Source organism: Stigmatopora argus, unplaced genomic scaffold (assembly GCF_051989625.1).
Source record: "Stigmatopora argus isolate UIUO_Sarg unplaced genomic scaffold, RoL_Sarg_1.0 HiC_scaffold_35, whole genome shotgun sequence".
Classification (NCBI taxonomy): domain Eukaryota; kingdom Metazoa; phylum Chordata; class Actinopteri; order Syngnathiformes; family Syngnathidae; genus Stigmatopora; species Stigmatopora argus.
Window position 1 is genome coordinate 474,847 of NW_027520049.1, and position 22,572 is coordinate 497,418.

Genomic DNA, 22,572 nt, shown 5'->3' on the forward strand with positions numbered 1-22,572 from the left:
GTTGTGGTTGGGGTTGTGGTTGTGGTTGGGGGCTCGGTTGTTGTTAGGGGTAGGGTGGTCCCCGGCAGGAGCGTGTCCGGGAAAAGTGTCACTTGATCGGGCATGAGTAGTAGGATGAGTCGGTCCCGGTGCTGGGGTTGAGCCACCGGGACGGCATGATTGGGTTGCCCGAGAATGGTGTCTGTTGGTCGGGCAGGAGTAGGAGGATGAGTCGGTATCCGGGGTTTTGGGTTTGGGTTTGGGTTTGGGTTAGAGTTGGGGGTTGGGTTGGGGTTGTGGTTGGGGTTGTGGTTGTGGTTGGGGGCTCGGTTGTTGTTAGGGGTAGGGTGGTCCCCGGCAGGAGCGTGTCCGGGAAAAGTGTCACTTGATCGGGCATGAGTAGTAGGATGAGTCGGTCCCGGTGCTGGGGTTGAGCCACCGGGACGGCATGATTGGGTTGCCCGAGAATGGTGTCTGTTGGTCGGGCAGGAGTAGGAGGATGAGTCGGTATCCGGGGTTTTGGGTTTGGGTTTGGGTTTGGGTTTGGGTTTGGGTTTGGGTTTGGGTTTGGGTTTGGGTTAGAGTTAGGGGTTGGGTTGGGGTTGTGGTTGGGGTTGTGGTTGTGGTTGGGGGCTTCTGTTGTTGTTAGGGGTAGGGTGGTCCCCGGCAGGAGCGTGTCCGGGAAAAGTGTCACTTGATCGGGCATGAGTAGTAGGATGAGTCGGTCCCGGTGCTGGGGTTGAGCCACCGGGACGGCATGATTGGGTTGCCCGAGAATGGTGTCTGTTGGTCGGGCAGGAGTAGGAGGATGAGTCGGTATCCGGGGTTTTGGGTTTGGGTTTGGGTTAGAGTTAGGGGTTGGGTTGGGGTTGTGGTTGGTGTTGTGGTTGTGGTTGGGGGCTCGGTTGTTGTTAGGGGTAGGGTGGTCCCCGGCAGGAGCGTGTCCGGGAAAAGTGTCACTTGATCGGGCATGAGTAGTAGGATGAGTCGGTCCCGGTGCTGGGGTTGAGCCACCGGGACGGCATGATTGGGTTGCCCGAGAATGGTGTCTGTTGGTCGGGCAGGAGTAGGAGGATGAGTCGGTATCCGGGGTTTTGGGTTTGGGTTTGGGTTTGGGTTTGGGTTTGGGTTTGGGTTTGGGTTAGAGTTAGGGGTTGGGTTGGGGTTGTGGTTGGGGTTGTGGTTGTGGTTGGGGGCTCGGTTGTTGTTAGGGGTAGGGTGGTCCCCGGCAGGAGCGTGTCCGGGAAAAGTGTCACTTGATCGGGCATGAGTAGTAGGATGAGTCGGTCCCGGTGCTGGGGTTGAGCCACCGGGACGGCATGATTGGGTTGCCCGAGAATGGTGTCTGTTGGTCGGGCAGGAGTAGGAGGATGAGTCGGTATCCGGGGTTTTGGGTTTGGGTTTGGGTTTGGGTTAGAGTTGGGGGTTGGGTTGGGGTTGTGGTTGGGGTTGTGGTTGTGGTTGGGGGCTCGGTTGTTGTTAGGGGTAGGGTGGTCCCCGGCAGGAGCGTGTCCGGGAAAAGTGTCACTTGATCGGGCATGAGTAGTAGGATGAGTCGGTCCCGGTGCTGGGGTTGAGCCACCGGGACGGCATGATTGGGTTGCCCGAGAATGGTGTCTGTTGGTCGGGCAGGAGTAGGAGGATGAGTCGGTATCCGGGGTTTTGGGTTTGGGTTTGGGTTTGGGTTTGGGTTTGGGTTTGGGTTAGAGTTAGGGGTTGGGTTGGGGTTTGGGTTAGAGTTAGGGGTTGGGTTGGGGTTGTGGTTGGGGTTGTGGTTGTGGTTGGGGGCTCGGTTGTTGTTAGGGGTAGGGTGGTCCCCGGCAGGAGCGTGTCCGGGAAAAGTGTCACTTGATCGGGCATGAGTAGTAGGATGAGTCGGTCCCGGTGCTGGGGTTGAGCCACCGGGACGGCATGATTGGGTTGCCCGAGAATGGTGTCTGTTGGTCGGGCAGGAGTAGGAGGATGAGTCGGTATCCGGGGTTTTGGGTTTGGGTTTGGGTTTGGGTTAGAGTTGGGGGTTGGGTTGGGGTTGTGGTTGGGGTTGTGGTTGTGGTTGGGGGCTCGGTTGTTGTTAGGGGTAGGGTGGTCCCCGGCAGGAGCGTGTCCGGGAAAAGTGTCACTTGATCGGGCATGAGTAGTAGGATGAGTCGGTCCCGGTGCTGGGGTTGAGCCACCGGGACGGCATGATTGGGTTGCCCGAGAATGGTGTCTGTTGGTCGGGCAGGAGTAGGAGGATGAGTCGGTATCCGGGGTTTTGGGTTTGGGTTTGGGTTTGGGTTTGGGTTAGAGTTAGGGGTTGGGTTGGGGTTGTGGTTGGGGTTGTGGTTGTGGTTGGGGGCTCGGTTGTTGTTAGGGGTAGGGTGGTCCCCGGCAGGAGCGTGTCCGGGAAAAGTGTCACTTGATCGGGCATGAGTAGTAGGATGAGTCGGTCCCGGTGCTGGGGTTGAGCCACCGGGACGGCATGATTGGGTTGCCCGAGAATGGTGTCTGTTGGTCGGGCAGGAGTAGGAGGATGAGTCGGTATCCGGGGTTTTGGGTTTGGGTTTGGGTTTGGGTTAGAGTTAGGGGTTGGGTTGGGGTTGTGGTTGGGGTTGTGGTTGTGGTTGGGGGCTCGGTTGTTGTTAGGGGTAGGGTGGTCCCCGGCAGGAGCGTGTCCGGGAAAAGTGTCACTTGATCGGGCATGAGTAGTAGGATGAGTCGGTCCCGGTGCTGGGGTTGAGCCACCGGGACGGCATGATTGGGTTGCCCGAGAATGGTGTCTGTTGGTCGGGCAGGAGTAGGAGGATGAGTCGGTATCCGGGGTTTTGGGTTTGGGTTTGGGTTTGGGTTAGAGTTGGGGGTTGGGTTGGGGTTGTGGTTGGGGTTGTGGTTGTGGTTGTGGTTGTGGTTGGGGGCTCGGTTGTTGTTAGGGGTAGGGTGGTCCCCGGCAGGAGCGTGTCCGGGAAAAGTGTCACTTGATCGGGCATGAGTAGTAGGATGAGTCGGTCCCGGTGCTGGGGTTGAGCCACCGGGACGGCATGATTGGGTTGCCCGAGAATGGTGTCTGTTGGTCGGGCAGGAGTAGGAGGATGAGTCGGTATCCGGGGTTTTGGGTTTGGGTTTGGGTTTGGGTTTGGGTTTGGGTTTGGGTTAGAGTTAGGGGTTGGGTTGGGGTTGTGGTTGGGGTTGTGGTTGTGGTTGGGGGCTTCTGTTGTTGTTAGGGGTAGGGTGGTCCCCGGCAGGAGCGTGTCCGGGAAAAGTGTCACTTGATCGGGCATGAGTAGTAGGATGAGTCGGTCCCGGTGCTGGGGTTGAGCCACCGGGACGGCATGATTGGGTTGCCCGAGAATGGTGTCTGTTGGTCGGGCAGGAGTAGGAGGATGAGTCGGTATCCGGGGTTTTGGGTTTGGGTTTGGGTTAGAGTTAGGGGTTGGGTTGGGGTTGTGGTTGGGGTTGTGGTTGTGGTTGGGGGCTCGGTTGTTGTTAGGGGTAGGGTGGTCCCCGGCAGGAGCGTGTCCGGGAAAAGTGTCACTTGATCGGGCTTGAGTAGTAGGATGAGTCGGTCCCGGTGCTGGGGTTGAGCCACCGGGACGGCATGATTGGGTTGCCCGAGAATGGTGTCTGTTGGTCGGGCAGGAGTAGGAGGATGAGTCGGTATCCGGGGTTTTGGGTTTGGGTTTGGGTTTGGGTTTGGGTTTGGGTTTGGGTTTGGGTTAGAGTTAGGGGTTGGGTTGGGGTTGTGGTTGGGGTTGTGGTTGTGGTTGGGGGCTCGGTTGTTGTTGGGGGCTCGGTTGTTGTTAGGGGTAGGGTGGTCCCCGGCAGGAGCGTGTCCGGGAAAAGTGTCACTTGATCGGGCATGAGTAGTAGGATGAGTCGGTCCCGGTGCTGGGGTTGAGCCACCGGGACGGCATGATTGGGTTGCCCGAGAATGGTGTCTGTTGGTCGGGCAGGAGTAGGAGGATGAGTCGGTATCCGGGGTTTTGGGTTTGGGTTTGGGTTAGAGTTGGGGGTTGGGTTGGGGTTGTGGTTGGGGTTGTGGTTGTGGTTGGGGGCTCGGTTGTTGTTAGGGGTAGGGTGGTCCCCGGCAGGAGCGTGTCCGGGAAAAGTGTCACTTGATCGGGCATGAGTAGTAGGATGAGTCGGTCCCGGTGCTGGGGTTGAGCCACCGGGACGGCATGATTGGGTTGCCCGAGAATGGTGTCTGTTGGTCGGGCAGGAGTAGGAGGATGAGTCGGTATCCGGGGTTTTGGGTTTGGGTTTGGGTTTGGGTTAGAGTTGGGGGTTGGGTTGGGGTTGTGGTTGGGGTTGTGGTTGTGGTTGGGGGCTCGGTTGTTGTTAGGGGTAGGGTGGTCCCCGGCAGGAGCGTGTCCGGGAAAAGTGTCACTTGATCGGGCATGAGTAGTAGGATGAGTCGGTCCCGGTGCTGGGGTTGAGCCACCGGGACGGCATGATTGGGTTGCCCGAGAATGGTGTCTGTTGGTCGGGCAGGAGTAGGAGGATGAGTCGGTATCCGGGGTTTTGGGTTTGGGTTTGGGTTTGGGTTTGGGTTTGGGTTAGAGTTAGGGGTTGGGTTGGGGTTTGGGTTAGAGTTAGGGGTTGGGTTGGGGTTGTGGTTGGGGTTGTGGTTGTGGTTGGGGGCTCGGTTGTTGTTAGGGGTAGGGTGGTCCCCGGCAGGAGCGTGTCCGGGAAAAGTGTCACTTGATCGGGCATGAGTAGTAGGATGAGTCGGTCCCGGTGCTGGGGTTGAGCCACCGGGACGGCATGATTGGGTTGCCCGAGAATGGTGTCTGTTGGTCGGGCAGGAGTAGGAGGATGAGTCGGTATCCGGGGTTTTGGGTTTGGGTTTGGGTTTGGGTTAGAGTTGGGGGTTGGGTTGGGGTTGTGGTTGGGGTTGTGGTTGTGGTTGGGGGCTCGGTTGTTGTTAGGGGTAGGGTGGTCCCCGGCAGGAGCGTGTCCGGGAAAAGTGTCACTTGATCGGGCATGAGTAGTAGGATGAGTCGGTCCCGGTGCTGGGGTTGAGCCACCGGGACGGCATGATTGGGTTGCCCGAGAATGGTGTCTGTTGGTCGGGCAGGAGTAGGAGGATGAGTCGGTATCCGGGGTTTTGGGTTTGGGTTTGGGTTTGGGTTTGGGTTAGAGTTAGGGGTTGGGTTGGGGTTGTGGTTGGGGTTGTGGTTGTGGTTGGGGGCTCGGTTGTTGTTAGGGGTAGGGTGGTCCCCGGCAGGAGCGTGTCCGGGAAAAGTGTCACTTGATCGGGCATGAGTAGTAGGATGAGTCGGTCCCGGTGCTGGGGTTGAGCCACCGGGACGGCATGATTGGGTTGCCCGAGAATGGTGTCTGTTGGTCGGGCAGGAGTAGGAGGATGAGTCGGTATCCGGGTTTGGGTTTTGGGTTTGGGTTTGGGTTAGAGTTAGGGGTTGGGTTGGGGTTGTGGTTGGGGTTGTGGTTGTGGTTGGGGGCTCGGTTGTTGTTAGGGGTAGGGTGGTCCCCGGCAGGAGCGTGTCCGGGAAAAGTGTCACTTGATCGGGCATGAGTAGTAGGATGAGTCGGTCCCGGTGCTGGGGTTGAGCCACCGGGACGGCATGATTGGGTTGCCCGAGAATGGTGTCTGTTGGTCGGGCAGGAGTAGGAGGATGAGTCGGTATCCGGGGTTTTGGGTTTGGGTTTGGGTTTGGGTTTGGGTTTGGGTTAGAGTTAGGGGTTGGGTTGGGGTTGTGGTTGGGGTTGTGGTTGTGGTTGGGGGCTCGGTTGTTGTTAGGGGTAGGGTGGTCCCCGGCAGGAGCGTGTCCGGGAAAAGTGTCACTTGATCGGGCATGAGTAGTAGGATGAGTCGGTCCCGGTGCTGGGGTTGAGCCACCGGGACGGCATGATTGGGTTGCCCGAGAATGGTGTCTGTTGGTCGGGCAGGAGTAGGAGGATGAGTCGGTATCCGGGGTTTTGGGTTTGGGTTTGGGTTTGGGTTAGAGTTGGGGGTTGGGTTGGGGTTGTGGTTGGGGTTGTGGTTGTGGTTGGGGGCTCGGTTGTTGTTAGGGGTAGGGTGGTCCCCGGCAGGAGCGTGTCCGGGAAAAGTGTCACTTGATCGGGCATGAGTAGTAGGATGAGTCGGTCCCGGTGCTGGGGTTGAGCCACCGGGACGGCATGATTGGGTTGCCCGAGAATGGTGTCTGTTGGTCGGGCAGGAGTAGGAGGATGAGTCGGTATCCGGGGTTTTGGGTTTGGGTTTGGGTTTGGGTTTGGGTTTGGGTTTGGGTTTGGGTTTGGGTTAGAGTTAGGGGTTGGGTTGGGGTTGTGGTTGGGGTTGTGGTTGTGGTTGGGGGCTTCTGTTGTTGTTAGGGGTAGGGTGGTCCCCGGCAGGAGCGTGTCCGGGAAAAGTGTCACTTGATCGGGCATGAGTAGTAGGATGAGTCGGTCCCGGTGCTGGGGTTGAGCCACCGGGACGGCATGATTGGGTTGCCCGAGAATGGTGTCTGTTGGTCGGGCAGGAGTAGGAGGATGAGTCGGTATCCGGGGTTTTGGGTTTGGGTTTGGGTTAGAGTTAGGGGTTGGGTTGGGGTTGTGGTTGGTGTTGTGGTTGTGGTTGGGGGCTCGGTTGTTGTTAGGGGTAGGGTGGTCCCCGGCAGGAGCGTGTCCGGGAAAAGTGTCACTTGATCGGGCATGAGTAGTAGGATGAGTCGGTCCCGGTGCTGGGGTTGAGCCACCGGGACGGCATGATTGGGTTGCCCGAGAATGGTGTCTGTTGGTCGGGCAGGAGTAGGAGGATGAGTCGGTATCCGGGGTTTTGGGTTTGGGTTTGGGTTTGGGTTTGGGTTTGGGTTTGGGTTTGGGTTAGAGTTAGGGGTTGGGTTGGGGTTGTGGTTGGGGTTGTGGTTGTGGTTGGGGGCTCGGTTGTTGTTAGGGGTAGGGTGGTCCCCGGCAGGAGCGTGTCCGGGAAAAGTGTCACTTGATCGGGCATGAGTAGTAGGATGAGTCGGTCCCGGTGCTGGGGTTGAGCCACCGGGACGGCATGATTGGGTTGCCCGAGAATGGTGTCTGTTGGTCGGGCAGGAGTAGGAGGATGAGTCGGTATCCGGGGTTTTGGGTTTGGGTTTGGGTTTGGGTTAGAGTTGGGGGTTGGGTTGGGGTTGTGGTTGGGGTTGTGGTTGTGGTTGGGGGCTCGGTTGTTGTTAGGGGTAGGGTGGTCCCCGGCAGGAGCGTGTCCGGGAAAAGTGTCACTTGATCGGGCATGAGTAGTAGGATGAGTCGGTCCCGGTGCTGGGGTTGAGCCACCGGGACGGCATGATTGGGTTGCCCGAGAATGGTGTCTGTTGGTCGGGCAGGAGTAGGAGGATGAGTCGGTATCCGGGGTTTTGGGTTTGGGTTTGGGTTTGGGTTTGGGTTTGGGTTTGGGTTAGAGTTAGGGGTTGGGTTGGGGTTTGGGTTAGAGTTAGGGGTTGGGTTGGGGTTGTGGTTGGGGTTGTGGTTGTGGTTGGGGGCTCGGTTGTTGTTAGGGGTAGGGTGGTCCCCGGCAGGAGCGTGTCCGGGAAAAGTGTCACTTGATCGGGCATGAGTAGTAGGATGAGTCGGTCCCGGTGCTGGGGTTGAGCCACCGGGACGGCATGATTGGGTTGCCCGAGAATGGTGTCTGTTGGTCGGGCAGGAGTAGGAGGATGAGTCGGTATCCGGGGTTTTGGGTTTGGGTTTGGGTTTGGGTTAGAGTTGGGGGTTGGGTTGGGGTTGTGGTTGGGGTTGTGGTTGTGGTTGGGGGCTCGGTTGTTGTTAGGGGTAGGGTGGTCCCCGGCAGGAGCGTGTCCGGGAAAAGTGTCACTTGATCGGGCATGAGTAGTAGGATGAGTCGGTCCCGGTGCTGGGGTTGAGCCACCGGGACGGCATGATTGGGTTGCCCGAGAATGGTGTCTGTTGGTCGGGCAGGAGTAGGAGGATGAGTCGGTATCCGGGGTTTTGGGTTTGGGTTTGGGTTTGGGTTTGGGTTAGAGTTAGGGGTTGGGTTGGGGTTGTGGTTGGGGTTGTGGTTGTGGTTGGGGGCTCGGTTGTTGTTAGGGGTAGGGTGGTCCCCGGCAGGAGCGTGTCCGGGAAAAGTGTCACTTGATCGGGCATGAGTAGTAGGATGAGTCGGTCCCGGTGCTGGGGTTGAGCCACCGGGACGGCATGATTGGGTTGCCCGAGAATGGTGTCTGTTGGTCGGGCAGGAGTAGGAGGATGAGTCGGTATCCGGGGTTTTGGGTTTGGGTTTGGGTTTGGGTTAGAGTTAGGGGTTGGGTTGGGGTTGTGGTTGGGGTTGTGGTTGTGGTTGGGGGCTCGGTTGTTGTTAGGGGTAGGGTGGTCCCCGGCAGGAGCGTGTCCGGGAAAAGTGTCACTTGATCGGGCATGAGTAGTAGGATGAGTCGGTCCCGGTGCTGGGGTTGAGCCACCGGGACGGCATGATTGGGTTGCCCGAGAATGGTGTCTGTTGGTCGGGCAGGAGTAGGAGGATGAGTCGGTATCCGGGGTTTTGGGTTTGGGTTTGGGTTTGGGTTAGAGTTGGGGGTTGGGTTGGGGTTGTGGTTGGGGTTGTGGTTGTGGTTGTGGTTGTGGTTGGGGGCTCGGTTGTTGTTAGGGGTAGGGTGGTCCCCGGCAGGAGCGTGTCCGGGAAAAGTGTCACTTGATCGGGCATGAGTAGTAGGATGAGTCGGTCCCGGTGCTGGGGTTGAGCCACCGGGACGGCATGATTGGGTTGCCCGAGAATGGTGTCTGTTGGTCGGGCAGGAGTAGGAGGATGAGTCGGTATCCGGGGTTTTGGGTTTGGGTTTGGGTTTGGGTTTGGGTTTGGGTTTGGGTTAGAGTTAGGGGTTGGGTTGGGGTTGTGGTTGGGGTTGTGGTTGTGGTTGGGGGCTTCTGTTGTTGTTAGGGGTAGGGTGGTCCCCGGCAGGAGCGTGTCCGGGAAAAGTGTCACTTGATCGGGCATGAGTAGTAGGATGAGTCGGTCCCGGTGCTGGGGTTGAGCCACCGGGACGGCATGATTGGGTTGCCCGAGAATGGTGTCTGTTGGTCGGGCAGGAGTAGGAGGATGAGTCGGTATCCGGGGTTTTGGGTTTGGGTTTGGGTTAGAGTTAGGGGTTGGGTTGGGGTTGTGGTTGGGGTTGTGGTTGTGGTTGGGGGCTCGGTTGTTGTTAGGGGTAGGGTGGTCCCCGGCAGGAGCGTGTCCGGGAAAAGTGTCACTTGATCGGGCTTGAGTAGTAGGATGAGTCGGTCCCGGTGCTGGGGTTGAGCCACCGGGACGGCATGATTGGGTTGCCCGAGAATGGTGTCTGTTGGTCGGGCAGGAGTAGGAGGATGAGTCGGTATCCGGGGTTTTGGGTTTGGGTTTGGGTTTGGGTTTGGGTTTGGGTTTGGGTTTGGGTTAGAGTTAGGGGTTGGGTTGGGGTTGTGGTTGGGGTTGTGGTTGTGGTTGGGGGCTCGGTTGTTGTTGGGGGCTCGGTTGTTGTTAGGGGTAGGGTGGTCCCCGGCAGGAGCGTGTCCGGGAAAAGTGTCACTTGATCGGGCATGAGTAGTAGGATGAGTCGGTCCCGGTGCTGGGGTTGAGCCACCGGGACGGCATGATTGGGTTGCCCGAGAATGGTGTCTGTTGGTCGGGCAGGAGTAGGAGGATGAGTCGGTATCCGGGGTTTTGGGTTTGGGTTTGGGTTAGAGTTGGGGGTTGGGTTGGGGTTGTGGTTGGGGTTGTGGTTGTGGTTGGGGGCTCGGTTGTTGTTAGGGGTAGGGTGGTCCCCGGCAGGAGCGTGTCCGGGAAAAGTGTCACTTGATCGGGCATGAGTAGTAGGATGAGTCGGTCCCGGTGCTGGGGTTGAGCCACCGGGACGGCATGATTGGGTTGCCCGAGAATGGTGTCTGTTGGTCGGGCAGGAGTAGGAGGATGAGTCGGTATCCGGGGTTTTAGGTTTGGGTTTGGGTTTGGGTTAGAGTTGGGGGTTGGGTTGGGGTTGTGGTTGGGGTTGTGGTTGTGGTTGGGGGCTCGGTTGTTGTTAGGGGTAGGGTGGTCCCCGGCAGGAGCGTGTCCGGGAAAAGTGTCACTTGATCGGGCATGAGTAGTAGGATGAGTCGGTCCCGGTGCTGGGGTTGAGCCACCGGGACGGCATGATTGGGTTGCCCGAGAATGGTGTCTGTTGGTCGGGCAGGAGTAGGAGGATGAGTCGGTATCCGGGGTTTTGGGTTTGGGTTTGGGTTTGGGTTTGGGTTTGGGTTAGAGTTAGGGGTTGGGTTGGGGTTTGGGTTAGAGTTAGGGGTTGGGTTGGGGTTGTGGTTGGGGTTGTGGTTGTGGTTGGGGGCTCGGTTGTTGTTAGGGGTAGGGTGGTCCCCGGCAGGAGCGTGTCCGGGAAAAGTGTCACTTGATCGGGCATGAGTAGTAGGATGAGTCGGTCCCGGTGCTGGGGTTGAGCCACCGGGACGGCATGATTGGGTTGCCCGAGAATGGTGTCTGTTGGTCGGGCAGGAGTAGGAGGATGAGTCGGTATCCGGGGTTTTGGGTTTGGGTTTGGGTTTGGGTTAGAGTTGGGGGTTGGGTTGGGGTTGTGGTTGGGGTTGTGGTTGTGGTTGGGGGCTCGGTTGTTGTTAGGGGTAGGGTGGTCCCCGGCAGGAGCGTGTCCGGGAAAAGTGTCACTTGATCGGGCATGAGTAGTAGGATGAGTCGGTCCCGGTGCTGGGGTTGAGCCACCGGGACGGCATGATTGGGTTGCCCGAGAATGGTGTCTGTTGGTCGGGCAGGAGTAGGAGGATGAGTCGGTATCCGGGGTTTTGGGTTTGGGTTTGGGTTTGGGTTTGGGTTAGAGTTAGGGGTTGGGTTGGGGTTGTGGTTGGGGTTGTGGTTGTGGTTGGGGGCTCGGTTGTTGTTAGGGGTAGGGTGGTCCCCGGCAGGAGCGTGTCCGGGAAAAGTGTCACTTGATCGGGCATGAGTAGTAGGATGAGTCGGTCCCGGTGCTGGGGTTGAGCCACCGGGACGGCATGATTGGGTTGCCCGAGAATGGTGTCTGTTGGTCGGGCAGGAGTAGGAGGATGAGTCGGTATCCGGGGTTTTGGGTTTGGGTTTGGGTTTGGGTTTGGGTTAGAGTTAGGGGTTGGGTTGGGGTTGTGGTTGGGGTTGTGGTTGTGGTTGGGGGCTCGGTTGTTGTTAGGGGTAGGGTGGTCCCCGGCAGGAGCGTGTCCGGGAAAAGTGTCACTTGATCGGGCATGAGTAGTAGGATGAGTCGGTCCCGGTGCTGGGGTTGAGCCACCGGGACGGCATGATTGGGTTGCCCGAGAATGGTGTCTGTTGGTCGGGCAGGAGTAGGAGGATGAGTCGGTATCCGGGGTTTTGGGTTTGGGTTTGGGTTTGGGTTAGAGTTGGGGGTTGGGTTGGGGTTGTGGTTGGGGTTGTGGTTGTGGTTGTGGTTGTGGTTGGGGGCTCGGTTGTTGTTAGGGGTAGGGTGGTCCCCGGCAGGAGCGTGTCCGGGAAAAGTGTCACTTGATCGGGCATGAGTAGTAGGATGAGTCGGTCCCGGTGCTGGGGTTGAGCCACCGGGACGGCATGATTGGGTTGCCCGAGAATGGTGTCTGTTGGTCGGGCAGGAGTAGGAGGATGAGTCGGTATCCGGGGTTTTGGGTTTGGGTTTGGGTTTGGGTTTGGGTTTGGGTTTGGGTTAGAGTTAGGGGTTGGGTTGGGGTTGTGGTTGGGGTTGTGGTTGTGGTTGGGGGCTTCTGTTGTTGTTAGGGGTAGGGTGGTCCCCGGCAGGAGCGTGTCCGGGAAAAGTGTCACTTGATCGGGCATGAGTAGTAGGATGAGTCGGTCCCGGTGCTGGGGTTGAGCCACCGGGACGGCATGATTGGGTTGCCCGAGAATGGTGTCTGTTGGTCGGGCAGGAGTAGGAGGATGAGTCGGTATCCGGGGTTTTGGGTTTGGGTTTGGGTTAGAGTTAGGGGTTGGGTTGGGGTTGTGGTTGGGGTTGTGGTTGTGGTTGGGGGCTCGGTTGTTGTTAGGGGTAGGGTGGTCCCCGGCAGGAGCGTGTCCGGGAAAAGTGTCACTTGATCGGGCTTGAGTAGTAGGATGAGTCGGTCCCGGTGCTGGGGTTGAGCCACCGGGACGGCATGATTGGGTTGCCCGAGAATGGTGTCTGTTGGTCGGGCAGGAGTAGGAGGATGAGTCGGTATCCGGGGTTTTGGGTTTGGGTTTGGGTTTGGGTTTGGGTTTGGGTTTGGGTTTGGGTTAGAGTTAGGGGTTGGGTTGGGGTTGTGGTTGGGGTTGTGGTTGTGGTTGGGGGCTCGGTTGTTGTTGGGGGCTCGGTTGTTGTTAGGGGTAGGGTGGTCCCCGGCAGGAGCGTGTCCGGGAAAAGTGTCACTTGATCGGGCATGAGTAGTAGGATGAGTCGGTCCCGGTGCTGGGGTTGAGCCACCGGGACGGCATGATTGGGTTGCCCGAGAATGGTGTCTGTTGGTCGGGCAGGAGTAGGAGGATGAGTCGGTATCCGGGGTTTTGGGTTTGGGTTTGGGTTAGAGTTGGGGGTTGGGTTGGGGTTGTGGTTGGGGTTGTGGTTGTGGTTGGGGGCTCGGTTGTTGTTAGGGGTAGGGTGGTCCCCGGCAGGAGCGTGTCCGGGAAAAGTGTCACTTGATCGGGCATGAGTAGTAGGATGAGTCGGTCCCGGTGCTGGGGTTGAGCCACCGGGACGGCATGATTGGGTTGCCCGAGAATGGTGTCTGTTGGTCGGGCAGGAGTAGGAGGATGAGTCGGTATCCGGGGTTTTGGGTTTGGGTTTGGGTTTGGGTTTGGGTTTGGGTTTGGGTTTGGGTTTGGGTTTGGGTTTGGGTTTGGGTTAGAGTTAGGGGTTGGGTTGGGGTTGTGGTTGGGGTTGTGGTTGTGGTTGGGGGCTCGGTTGTTGTTAGGGGTAGGGTGGTCCCCGGCAGGAGCGTGTCCGGGAAAAGTGTCACTTGATCGGGCATGAGTAGTAGGATGAGTCGGTCCCGGTGCTGGGGTTGAGCCACCGGGACGGCATGATTGGGTTGCCCGAGAATGGTGTCTGTTGGTCGGGCAGGAGTAGGAGGATGAGTCGGTATCCGGGGTTTTGGGTTTGGGTTTGGGTTAGAGTTGGGGGTTGGGTTGGGGTTGTGGTTGGGGTTGTGGTTGTGGTTGGGGGCTCGGTTGTTGTTAGGGGTAGGGTGGTCCCCGGCAGGAGCGTGTCCGGGAAAAGTGTCACTTGATCGGGCATGAGTAGTAGGATGAGTCGGTCCCGGTGCTGGGGTTGAGCCACCGGGACGGCATGATTGGGTTGCCCGAGAATGGTGTCTGTTGGTCGGGCAGGAGTAGGAGGATGAGTCGGTATCCGGGGTTTTGGGTTTGGGTTTGGGTTTGGGTTTGGGTTTGGGTTTGGGTTTGGGTTTGGGTTTGGGTTTGGGTTAGAGTTAGGGGTTGGGTTGGGGTTGTGGTTGGGGTTGTGGTTGTGGTTGGGGGCTCGGTTGTTGTTAGGGGTAGGGTGGTCCCCGGCAGGAGCGTGTCCGGGAAAAGTGTCACTTGATCGGGCATGAGTAGTAGGATGAGTCGGTCCCGGTGCTGGGGTTGAGCCACCGGGACGGCATGATTGGGTTGCCCGAGAATGGTGTCTGTTGGTCGGGCAGGAGTAGGAGGATGAGTCGGTATCCGGGGTTTTGGGTTTGGGTTTGGGTTAGAGTTGGGGGTTGGGTTGGGGTTGTGGTTGGGGTTGTGGTTGTGGTTGGGGGCTCGGTTGTTGTTAGGGGTAGGGTGGTCCCCGGCAGGAGCGTGTCCGGGAAAAGTGTCACTTGATCGGGCATGAGTAGTAGGATGAGTCGGTCCCGGTGCTGGGGTTGAGCCACCGGGACGGCATGATTGGGTTGCCCGAGAATGGTGTCTGTTGGTCGGGCAGGAGTAGGAGGATGAGTCGGTATCCGGGGTTTTGGGTTTGGGTTTGGGTTTGGGTTTGGGTTTGGGTTTGGGTTTGGGTTAGAGTTAGGGGTTGGGTTGGGGTTGTGGTTGGGGTTGTGGTTGTGGTTGGGGGCTCGGTTGTTGTTAGGGGTAGGGTGGTCCCCGGCAGGAGCGTGTCCGGGAAAAGTGTCACTTGATCGGGCATGAGTAGTAGGATGAGTCGGTCCCGGTGCTGGGGTTGAGCCACCGGGACGGCATGATTGGGTTGCCCGAGAATGGTGTCTGTTGGTCGGGCAGGAGTAGGAGGATGAGTCGGTATCCGGGGTTTTGGGTTTGGGTTGGGGTTTGGGTTTGGGTTTGGGTTTGGGTTAGAGTTAGGGGTTGGGTTGGGGTTTGGGTTAGAGTTAGGGGTTGGGTTGGGGTTGTGGTTGGGGTTGTGGTTGTGGTTGGGGGCTCGGTTGTTGTTAGGGGTAGGGTGGTCCCCGGCAGGAGCGTGTCCGGGAAAAGTGTCACTTGATCGGGCATGAGTAGTAGGATGAGTCGGTCCCGGTGCTGGGGTTGAGCCACCGGGACGGCATGATTGGGTTGCCCGAGAATGGTGTCTGTTGGTCGGGCAGGAGTAGGAGGATGAGTCGGTATCCGGGGTTTTGGGTTTGGGTTTGGGTTTGGGTTAGAGTTGGGGGTTGGGTTGGGGTTGTGGTTGGGGTTGTGGTTGTGGTTGGGGGCTCGGTTGTTGTTAGGGGTAGGGTGGTCCCCGGCAGGAGCGTGTCCGGGAAAAGTGTCACTTGATCGGGCATGAGTAGTAGGATGAGTCGGTCCCGGTGCTGGGGTTGAGCCACCGGGACGGCATGATTGGGTTGCCCGAGAATGGTGTCTGTTGGTCGGGCAGGAGTAGGAGGATGAGTCGGTATCCGGGGTTTTGGGTTTGGGTTTGGGTTTGGGTTTGGGTTAGAGTTAGGGGTTGGGTTGGGGTTGTGGTTGGGGTTGTGGTTGTGGTTGGGGGCTCGGTTGTTGTTAGGGGTAGGGTGGTCCCCGGCAGGAGCGTGTCCGGGAAAAGTGTCACTTGATCGGGCATGAGTAGTAGGATGAGTCGGTCCCGGTGCTGGGGTTGAGCCACCGGGACGGCATGATTGGGTTGCCCGAGAATGGTGTCTGTTGGTCGGGCAGGAGTAGGAGGATGAGTCGGTATCCGGGGTTTTGGGTTTGGGTTTGGGTTTGGGTTTGGGTTTGGGTTTGGTTTTGGGTTTGGGTTAGAGTTAGGGGTTGGGTTGGGGTTGTGGTTGGGGTTGTGGTTGTGGTTGGGGGCTTCTGTTGTTGTTAGGGGTAGGGTGGTCCCCGGCAGGAGCGTGTCCGGGAAAAGTGTCACTTGATCGGGCATGAGTAGTAGGATGAGTCGGTCCCGGTGCTGGGGTTGAGCCACCGGGACGGCATGATTGGGTTGCCCGAGAATGGTGTCTGTTGGTCGGGCAGGAGTAGGAGGATGAGTCGGTATCCGGGGTTTTGGGTTTGGGTTTGGGTTTGGGTTTGGGTTTGGGTTTGGGTTTGGGTTTGGGTTAGAGTTAGGGGTTGGGTTGGGGTTGGGTTGGGGTTGTGGTTGTGGTTGGGGGCTCGGTTGTTGTTAGGGGTAGGGTGGTCCCCGGCAGGAGCGTGTCCGGGAAAAGTGTCACTTGATCGGGCATGAGTAGTAGGATGAGTCGGTTCCGGTGCTGGGGTTGAGCCACCGGGACGGCATGATTGGGTTGCCCGAGAATGGTGTCTGTTGGTCGGGCAGGAGTAGGAGGATGAGTCGGTATCCGGGGTTTTGGGTTTGGGTTTGGGTTTGGGTTTGGGTTTGGGTTAGAGTTAGGGGTTGGGTTGGGGTTGTGGTTGGGGTTGTGGTTGTGGTTGGGGGCTCGGTTGTTGTTAGGGGTAGGGTGGTCCCCGGCAGGAGCGTGTCCGGGAAAAGTGTCACTTGATCGGGCATGAGTAGTAGGATGAGTCGGTCCCGGTGCTGGGGTTGAGCCACCGGGACGGCATGATTGGGTTGCCCGAGAATGGTGTCTGTTGGTCGGGCAGGAGTAGGAGGATGAGTCGGTATCCGGGGTTTTGGGTTTGGGTTTGGGTTTGGGTTAGAGTTGGGGGTTGGGTTGGGGTTGTGGTTGGGGTTGTGGTTGTGGTTGGGGGCTCGGTTGTTGTTAGGGGTAGGGTGGTCCCCGGCAGGAGCGTGTCCGGGAAAAGTGTCACTTGATCGGGCATGAGTAGTAGGATGAGTCGGTCCCGGTGCTGGGGTTGAGCCACCGGGACGGCATGATTGGGTTGCCCGAGAATGGTGTCTGTTGGTCGGGCAGGAGTAGGAGGATGAGTCGGTATCCGGGGTTTTGGGTTTGGGTTTGGGTTTGGGTTTGGGTTTGGGTTTGGGTTTGGGTTTGGGTTTGGGTTAGAGTTAGGGGTTGGGTTGGGGTTGTGGTTGGGGTTGTGGTTGTGGTTGGGGGCTTCTGTTGTTGTTAGGGGTAGGGTGGTCCCCGGCAGGAGCGTGTCCGGGAAAAGTGTCACTTGATCGGGCATGAGTAGTAGGATGAGTCGGTCCCGGTGCTGGGGTTGAGCCACCGGGACGGCATGATTGGGTTGCCCGAGAATGGTGTCTGTTGGTCGGGCAGGAGTAGGAGGATGAGTCGGTATCCGGGGTTTTGGGTTTGGGTTTGGGTTAGAGTTAGGGGTTGGGTTGGGGTTGTGGTTGGGGTTGTGGTTGTGGTTGGGGGCTCGGTTGTTGTTAGGGGTAGGGTGGTCCCCGGCAGGAGCGTGTCCGGGAAAAGTGTCACTTGATCGGGCATGAGTAGTAGGATGAGTCGGTCCCGGTGCTGGGGTTGAGCCACCGGGACGGCATGATTGGGTTGCCCGAGAATGGTGTCTGTTGGTCGGGCAGGAGTAGGAGGATGAGTCGGTATCCAGGGTTTTGGGTTTGGGTTTGGGTTTGGGTTTGGGTTTGGGTTTGGGTTTGGGTTAGAGTTAGGGGTTGGGTTGGGGTTGTGGTTGGGGTTGTGGTTGTGGTTGGGGGCTCGGTTGTTGTTAGGGGTAGGGTGGTCCCCGGCAGGAGCGTGTCCGGGAAAAGTGTCACTTCACTTGATCGGGCATGAGTAGTAGGATGAGTCGGTCCCGGTGCTGGGGTTGAGCCACCGGGACGGCATGATTGGGTTGCCCGAGAATGGTGTCTGTTGGTCGGGCAGGAGTAGGAGGATGAGTCGGTATCCGGGGTTTTGGGTTTGGGTTTGGGTTAGAGTTGGGGGTTGGGTTGGGGTTGTGGTTGGGGTTGTGGTTGTGGTTGGGGGCTCGGTTGTTGTTAGGGGTAGGGTGGTCCCCGGCAGGAGCGTGTCCGGGAAAAGTGTCACTTGATCGGGCATGAGTAGTAGGATGAGTCGGTCCCGGTGCTGGGGTTGAGCCACCGGGACGGCATGATTGGGTTGCCCGAGAATGGTGTCTGTTGGTCGGGCAGGAGTAGGAGGATGAGTCGGTATCCGGGGTTTTGGGTTTGGGTTTGGGTTTGGGTTTGGGTTTGGGTTTGGGTTTGGGTTTAGAGTTAGGGGTTGGGTTGGGGTTGTGGTTGGGGTTGTGGTTGTGGTTGGGGGCTCGGTTGTTGTTAGGGGTAGGGTGGTCCCCGGCAGGAGCGTGTCCGGGAAAAGTGTCACTTGATCGGGCATGAGTAGTAGGATGAGTCGGTCCCGGTGCTGGGGTTGAGCCACCGGGACGGCATGATTGGGTTGCCCGAGAATGGTGTCTGTTGGTCGGGCAGGAGTAGGAGGATGAGTCGGTATCCGGGGTTTTGGGTTTGGGTTGGGGTTTGGGTTTGGGTTTGGGTTTGGGTTAGAGTTAGGGGTTGGGTTGGGGTTTGGGTTAGAGTTAGGGGTTGGGTTGGGGTTGTGGTTGGGGTTGTGGTTGTGGTTGGGGGCTCGGTTGTTGTTAGGGGTAGGGTGGTCCCCGGCAGGAGCGTGTCCGGGAAAAGTGTCACTTGATCGGGCATGAGTAGTAGGATGAGTCGGTCCCGGTGCTGGGGTTGAGCCACCGGGACGGCATGATTGGGTTGCCCGAGAATGGTGTCTGTTGGTCGGGCAGGAGTAGGAGGATGAGTCGGTATCCGGGGTTTTGGGTTTGGGTTTGGGTTTGGGTTAGAGTTGGGGGTTGGGTTGGGGTTGTGGTTGGGGTTGTGGTTGTGGTTGGGGGCTCGGTTGTTGTTAGGGGTAGGGTGGTCCCCGGCAGGAGCGTGTCCGGGAAAAGTGTCACTTGATCGGGCATGAGTAGTAGGATGAGTCGGTCCCGGTGCTGGGGTTGAGCCACCGGGACGGCATGATTGGGTTGCCCGAGAATGGTGTCTGTTGGTCGGGCAGGAGTAGGAGGATGAGTCGGTATCCGGGGTTTTGGGTTTGGGTTTGGGTTTGGGTTTGGGTTTGGGTTTGGGTTTGGGTTTGGGTTAGAGTTAGGGGTTGGGTTGGGGTTGGGTTGGGGTTGTGGTTGTGGTTGGGGGCTCGGTTGTTGTTAGGGGTAGGGTGGTCCCCGGCAGGAGCGTGTCCGGGAAAAGTGTCACTTGATCGGGCATGAGTAGTAGGATGAGTCGGTTCCGGTGCTGGGGTTGAGCCACCGGGACGGCATGATTGGGTTGCCCGAGAATGGTGTCTGTTGGTCGGGCAGGAGTAGGAGGATGAGTCGGTATCCGGGGTTTTGGGTTTGGGTTTGGGTTTGGGTTTGGGTTTGGGTTAGAGTTAGGGGTTGGGTTGGGGTTGTGGTTGGGGTTGTGGTTGTGGTTGGGGGCTCGGTTGTTGTTAGGGGTAGGGTGGTCCCCGGCAGGAGCGTGTCCGGGAAAAGTGTCACTTGATCGGGCATGAGTAGTAGGATGAGTCGGTCCCGGTGCTGGGGTTGAGCCACCGGGACGGCATGATTGGGTTGCCCGAGAATGGTGTCTGTTGGTCGGGCAGGAGTAGGAGGATGAGTCGGTATCCGGGGTTTTGGGTTTGGGTTTGGGTTTGGGTTAGAGTTGGGGGTTGGGTTGGGGTTGTGGTTGGGGTTGTGGTTGTGGTTGGGGGCTCGGTTGTTGTTAGGGGTAGGGTGGTCCCCGGCAGGAGCGTGTCCGGGAAAAGTGTCACTTGATCGGGCATGAGTAGTAGGATGAGTCGGTCCCGGTGCTGGGGTTGAGCCACCGGGACGGCATGATTGGGTTGCCCGAGAATGGTGTCTGTTGGTCGGGCAGGAGTAGGAGGATGAGTCGGTATCCGGGGTTTTGGGTTTGGGTTTGGGTTTGGGTTTGGGTTTGGGTTTGGGTTTGGGTTAGAGTTAGGGGTTGGGTTGGGGTTGTGGTTGGGGTTGTGGTTGTGGTTGGGGGCTTCTGTTGTTGTTAGGGGTAGGGTGGTCCCCGGCAGGAGCGTGTCCGGGAAAAGTGTCACTTGATCGGGCATGAGTAGTAGGATGAGTCGGTCCCGGTGCTGGGGTTGAGCCACCGGGACGGCATGATTGGGTTGCCCGAGAATGGTGTCTGTTGGTCGGGCAGGAGTAGGAGGATGAGTCGGTATCCGGGGTTTTGGGTTTGGGTTTGGGTTAGAGTTAGGGGTTGGGTTGGGGTTGTGGTTGGGGTTGTGGTTGTGGTTGGGGGCTCGGTTGTTGTTAGGGGTAGGGTGGTCCCCGGCAGGAGCGTGTCCGGGAAAAGTGTCACTTGATCGGGCATGAGTAGTAGGATGAGTCGGTCCCGGTGCTGGGGTTGAGCCACCGGGACGGCATGATTGGGTTGCCCGAGAATGGTGTCTGTTGGTCGGGCAGGAGTAGGAGGATGAGTCGGTATCCAGGGTTTTGGGTTTGGGTTTGGGTTTGGGTTTGGGTTTGGGTTTGGGTTTGGGTTAGAGTTAGGGGTTGGGTTGGGGTTGTGGTTGGGGTTGTGGTTGTGGTTGGGGGCTCGGTTGTTGTTAGGGGTAGGGTGGTCCCCGGCAGGAGCGTGTCCGGGAAAAGTGTCACTTGATCGGGCATGAGTAGTAGGATGAGTCGGTCCCGGTGCTGGGGTTGAGCCACCGGGACGGCATGATTGGGTTGCCCGAGAATGGTGTCTGTTGGTCGGGCAGGAGTAGGAGGATGAGTCGGTATCCGGGGTTTTGGGTTTGGGTTTGGGTTTGGGTTAGAGTTGGGGGTTGGGTTGGGGTTGTGGTTGGGGTTGTGGTTGTGGTTGGGGGCTCGGTTGTTGTTAGGGGTAGGGTGGTCCCCGGCAGGAGCGTGTCCGGGAAAAGTGTCACTTGATCGGGCATGAGTAGTAGGATGAGTCGGTCCCGGTGCTGGGGTTGAGCCACCGGGACGGCATGATTGGGTTGCCCGAGAATGGTGTCTGTTGGTCGGGCAGGAGTAGGAGGATGAGTCGGTATCCGGGGTTTTGGGTTTGGGTTTGGGTTTGGGTTTGGGTTTGGGTTTGGGTTAGAGTTAGGGGTTGGGTTGGGGTTTGGGTTAGAGTTAGGGGTTGGGTTGGGGTTGTGGTTGGGGTTGTGGTTGTGGTTGGGGGCTCGGTTGTTGTTAGGGGTAGGGTGGTCCCCGGCAGGAGCGTGTCCGGGAAAAGTGTCACTTGATCGGGCATGAGTAGTAGGATGAGTCGGTCCCGGTGCTGGGGTTGAGCCACCGGGACGGCATGATTGGGTTGCCCGAGAATGGTGTCTGTTGGTCGGGCAGGAGTAGGAGGATGAGTCGGTATCCGGGGTTTTGGGTTTGGGTTTGGGTTTGGGTTAGAGTTGGGGGTTGGGTTGGGGTTGTGGTTGGGGTTGTGGTTGTGGTTGGGGGCTCGGTTGTTGTTAGGGGTAGGGTGGTCCCCGGCAGGAGCGTGTCCGGGAAAAGTGTCACTTGATCGGGCATGAGTAGTAGGATGAGTCGGTCCCGGTGCTGGGGTTGAGCCACCGGGACGGCATGATTGGGTTGCCCGAGAATGGTGTCTGTTGGTCGGGCAGGAGTAGGAGGATGAGTCGGTATCCGGGGTTTTGGGTTTGGGTTTGGGTTTGGGTTTGGGTTAGAGTTAGGGGTTGGGTTGGGGTTGTGGTTGGGGTTGTGGTTGTGGTTGGGGGCTCGGTTGTTGTTAGGGGTAGGGTGGTCCCCGGCAGGAGCGTGTCCGGGAAAAGTGTCACTTGATCGGGCATGAGTAGTAGGATGAGTCGGTCCCGGTGCTGGGGTTGAGCCACCGGGACGGCATGATTGGGTTGCCCGAGAATGGTGTCTGTTGGTCGGGCAGGAGTAGGAGGATGAGTCGGTATCCGGGGTTTTGGGTTTGGGTTTGGGTTTGGGTTAGAGTTGGGGGTTGGGTTGGGGTTGTGGTTGGGGTTGTGGTTGTGGTTGGGGGCTCGGTTGTTGTTAGGGGTAGGGTGGTCCCCGGCAGGAGCGTGTCCGGGAAAAGTGTCACTTGATCGGGCATGAGTAGTAGGATGAGTCGGTCCCGGTGCTGGGGTTGAGCCACCGGGACGGCATGATTGGGTTGCCCGAGAATGGTGTCTGTTGGTCGGGCAGGAGTAGGAGGATGAGTCGGTATCCGGGGTTTTGGGTTTGGGTTTGGGTTTGGGTTTGGGTTAGAGTTAGGGGTTGGGTTGGGGTTGTGGTTGGGGTTGTGGTTGTGGTTGGGGGCTCGGTTGTTGTTAGGGGTAGGGTGGTCCCCGGCAGGAGCGTGTCCGGGAAAAGTGTCACTTGATCGGGCATGAGTAGTAGGATGAGTCGGTCCCGGTGCTGGGGTTGAGCCACCGGGACGGCATGATTGGGTTGCCCGAGAATGGTGTCTGTTGGTCGGGCAGGAGTAGGAGGATGAGTCGGTATCCGGGGTTTGGGGTTTGGGTTTGGGTTTGGGTTTGGGTTAGAGTTAGGGGTTGGGTTGGGGTTGTGGTTGGGGTTGTGGTTGTGGTTGGGGGCTAGGTTGTTGTTAGGGGTAGGGTGGTCCCCGGCAGGAGCGTGTCCGGGAAAAGTGTCACTTGATCGGGCATGAGTAGTAGGATGAGTCGGTCCCGGTGCTGGGGTTGAGCCACCGGGACGGCATGATTGGGTTGCCCGAGAATGGTGTCTGTTGGTCGGGCAGGAGTAGGAGGATGAGTCGGTATCCGGGGTTTTGGGTTTGGGTTTGGGTTTGGGTTAGAGTTGGGGGTTGGGTTGGGGTTGTGGTTGGGGTTGTGGTTGTGGTTGTGGTTGTGGTTGGGGGCTCGGTTGTTGTTAGGGGTAGGGTGGTCCCCGGCAGGAGCGTGTCCGGGAAAAGTGTCACTTGATCGGGCATGAGTAGTAGGATGAGTCGGTCCCGGTGCTGGGGTTGAGCCACCGGGACGGCATGATTGGGTTGCCCGAGAATGGTGTCTGTTGGTCGGGCAGGAGTAGGAGGATGAGTCGGTATCCGGGGTTTTGGGTTTGGGTTTGGGTTTGGGTTTGGGTTTGGGTTTGGGTTTGGGTTAGAGTTAGGGGTTGGGTTGGGGTTGTGGTTGGGGTTGTGGTTGTGGTTGGGGGCTTCTGTTGTTGTTAGGGGTAGGGTGGTCCCCGGCAGGAGCGTGTCCGGGAAAAGTGTCACTTGATCGGGCATGAGTAGTAGGATGAGTCGGTCCCGGTGCTGGGGTTGAGCCACCGGGACGGCATGATTGGGTTGCCCGAGAATGGTGTCTGTTGGTCGGGCAGGAGTAGGAGGTTGAGTCGGTATCCGGGGTTTTGGGTTTGGGTTTGGGTTAGAGTTAGGGGTTGGGTTGGGGTTGTGGTTGGGGTTGTGGTTGTGGTTGGGGGCTCGGTTG